Source organism: Acartia tonsa, chromosome 8 (genome assembly GCF_053477335.1).
Source record: "Acartia tonsa isolate MP-2025a chromosome 8, ASM5347733v1, whole genome shotgun sequence".
In the NCBI taxonomy this organism is placed as follows: Eukaryota; Metazoa; Arthropoda; class Copepoda; order Calanoida; family Acartiidae; genus Acartia; species Acartia tonsa.
The window spans coordinates 35,919,011-35,922,894 of record NC_137267.1 but is presented as its reverse complement, the minus strand read 5'-3'; positions in this window follow the sequence as shown (position 1 = coordinate 35,922,894).

Here is a 3,884-nt window from a genome sequence, read left to right as displayed (position 1 = left end):
CCGCCCCCTTTCTTTCCTTTTTAATTCATTCGCGCGCTATTGCGCTAGCAGTTTTTTAAATAAGAATACGTAATTTCAAAGTTGCGTAGTTTTGTAAAAAATAAAAGGTTGTTTTGTAAGATAAATAGATATAGAGAACGAAATTTAGATAAATAAAAAAATGACAAATAGATAGATTTACAGTGGATGGAAAGCATAACCCAATCAGCCCAGGGATCATCGATATCATTTGCTTTATCTATAGATCTATAGACGGACGCAGAGACAGACTTACTTTGATTTTTGTACCAAAAGATATTATTATTCGCTAAACTGATAAAGTTCTCCTTTACAGTGTATCTTTTTATTGGACGCTAGTTTATTATAGAGTAGCTGCACTGTTTAAGATAATACATTGATTTCTAAACACGTATATGTACTATACATACATATTTATCTAAGTATTGATGAACAATTCTTAAACGCTAAACTTTATATGTTTTGTCAAAGACTTACAAATGTTTTTTATTTAAGGAGTTGATTGTTATAAACAAACTGTAGGGGAAATGTCTTGGCTTTGAATCTTGGAGCGAAGCGCAATTATTTTTCTATTTTTGGGTTAATCTTAATGACAGATTGAAAAAAATGTACAAAATACAAAAGGCAATCCTTGTTCATTAATATTACATGTATGGAAACATTTTAAAACAACTTATAGTTTAGTGTTCTTACAGTTCGACGATTTTTTTCAGTTTAAGTTGTAGCGCTTATATATGTAGTTATGAAAAAAAAGTTCTTTCCTGAAAAGGTTAATATTTGAATAAAAAAATTGTCCCGTCTTTAATAGTTATTTCTCGCATCGTATAATAAACGGCTTTCCGCGGATATAGAATGTACAATTATAAGATAAAAACCAGTTTTTTAGCCCCGAGGTGCCGAAGGCACGGGCTAAAAAAAACTGGTTTTTATCTTATGATTGTACATTTTTATGTTCGTAGAAAGCTGGATATAATACGATGCTAGACATAGTTTTTTCGTATGGATGAGAACCGGTTCCTATCCTATACGAGAAAAAAATTATTATTGTTTTCTAGACTTAAGTAAAATAGTTGATACCTTTTTTAGGAATCGTTAATTATCGCATCGTATTATAGACGGATTAAAATGAAAAATTATAGTATTCATTTTGTGATTTTTTTTCAATGTGATGCTATACATGATTTTTCAGTATTGCTTAAAAACGGTTCTAATCCAGCGGATATTGATAGGTTTCGAAACTATGCTTGAAATTTGTTAAAATGAACCCAATAATAGTGTCGAACTGATTATGACGTAAAAAAAAAATAGCCAATGAGAGGCCATTATTGACTAATGGTAAAATTTATAGTGGCCTCTCATTGGCTAATTATTTTTTTTACGTAATAATCAGTCCGACACTTTTACTGGGTTCGTTAAAACTGTAAATTGTCTGTTTGCAAGGACACCTAAGCACTTGAATACTTCTGACGCAAACACTTTCCTTCCTTTTCAGTAATTCAGGGATAGACAATGGACATTAAGAGGTTTTGAAATATTGAACTACGTGGATGAAACTAAAGAGAAATGATTTTATGAAGGCTAAAAAATTTTAAAAATCATAGTGGAAAAGGATTTGAATAGATTTTAGTTTTTATAAATCTTTTTTTAAAATAAGGATACTCTATAAATCACTTTGTATGTCTGTCCTTCTGTCATTCCGTATCGGTAAGCGGGAAATGTCTTTATTTTAGTAAAGGTACAGCTTAAAAGTGCATTCAGTACAACTACACAGCTTACTTAGCCCGCCAATCCGTATGTAATGCTACAAAAGACACTTTCAATCGGTATTTTCTTCATATTTTTCGTTCTCTTTCTTTATTATGGCTTCTGAACATCTGCTCTTCATCTTCAGTTTGTCCGATTGCTACTTATATTATCCTCCTTGTATTATTTTCAAATTATTTACATGCTCTATATTCATATTGTACACTCCCTCATACCAGAAATTCTTACGAAAATTTTTACCTTTTTTCTGCCCCTGAAATTTCTCGAATATTATCATACAATAAAGTAAAAAATATGAGTTTTGGTTTAAAATAGTTAGGTTTATCCGTTAAGATTTCCCTAAACATTAATACACTTAATCTATCAATGTAGGAAAATGATAGTTTCAGGCTATTTTTTATGCTCCTTTTTTTCGAACATGTTAACTCTCTTGAGATTAAATTCTTATTCACATTTTTATAGAAACAATGTTATTATTTTGTTTCCTAATGATGTGAAATAGGAGGAGAAACACTTACAAATACAAAGTATTTATCTAATAGCGCTAATTATAATATCAGCATAGCAAATCTACTATTCGTTTTTATCGTTAGAAGCATAATTACTACTATATAAAGTTACAAGCGGCTACGCCCCTAGAAATCCTAGGGACACTTAAGGTGGGGGGGGGGGGGGCGGGGGGGGGGGGTGGAGTTGAAGGTGACTAATTTCAATTTAAGCTTTAAAGAGAATAGGTAAAAAAAAATTTTTTTTGGGTGATTTCTCTTGGGAGGATGGAGTTACCCTCCAACAAAATAGTTATAGACCTTCCCTAGAACTTTAAGAAGCTTCACTGCAAAGGAGAGTCATATATGTTCATCGGATACCGAGATCCTTCTCTACAGACAATAAAAGCTTAATACTTTATATAATAGGATTTACTACCGACAATCTAAACGTAAATTCATTCATATATAGAGGTACAAGACAATGGACGAAAAATTGATATACATCCCCAATGATAATCAAGAAAATACAACCCCCCTCATTAAATTAACATTATTGGTTAAAAAGTTTGAAAAGCAACCAATCTAGATAAAATGATGTAACAGTACCCAAAGTTTTTTAACCAAACGAAAGAGTAGCATGTTTATAAAACTTCTGGTACCAGTATAATTTTCAGTCAAATTTGTAGATACAATAAATTAACTTTTTTCATCGAAATTTAGGCTGTTAGACTTATAAGAACACTCATTATTAAATTTAACATGTCAATCAAAGTATTTAACTCAAAACAAACTACAAACAATTAAGAAGGTAATCAGCATAAAGGCATAAAAAATCATTGATGGGCCAAAAAAAGATGGGTCGGTCCGTCCGGTTAGCTATTTTAGTTAATTTAAACATGTTAGAATTGTCCTTTTGATTTCAAACTTTTCATGACGATTTATATAACAATGATGTACAAATTAGGAAGTGTAGCAATTCTATAATAGATACCAGAGAGTCCAGACGTCCATTTAAATCATGCTGATTTTTACAAATTTTTTTTTATTCATTCTATTCATCTGATTTTTGGAAAAATGATTCCTTTTACAACAAGGTACAATGTTATAAGCGAAGATTCTCTATAATCAATTCCTAAAAATGTAAGTATGTTCTTAAACAGTTTCCTGTATTTTATCAGTTTTACAACAAAGTTGCTTACAAAATTGTTTAGAATTATATATTTATATTCTGCTTATTCAGTTCTGACACTCTACAAGTGTTAATGCTCGCTTGTCCTACTGCTTCAGAGCTTTGCTTTTATAGATGATGTCATCCTTGTTTTTATGAAACTTTAATTTTGAATATAAGGTAATTTATCTTCTATTTTCCTAGCCTTGTCGATAATTATCTGTGTATCTATAATTAATGAAATTATGGAGGACATACCATAAGTAATTAATATAATTATTCATTGGATAGAGATAATTCTCACGGAAACAAGGATGATTACGTCCAGTAATTTATCAAACATAGAATTATGTGCATATAAAAATATAACTCTTTTTATGTTTAAAAGCTTTGCCGAATTGCCTATTTGACTAATTTTTATCGTATAAATTAATTAGACTAATTAA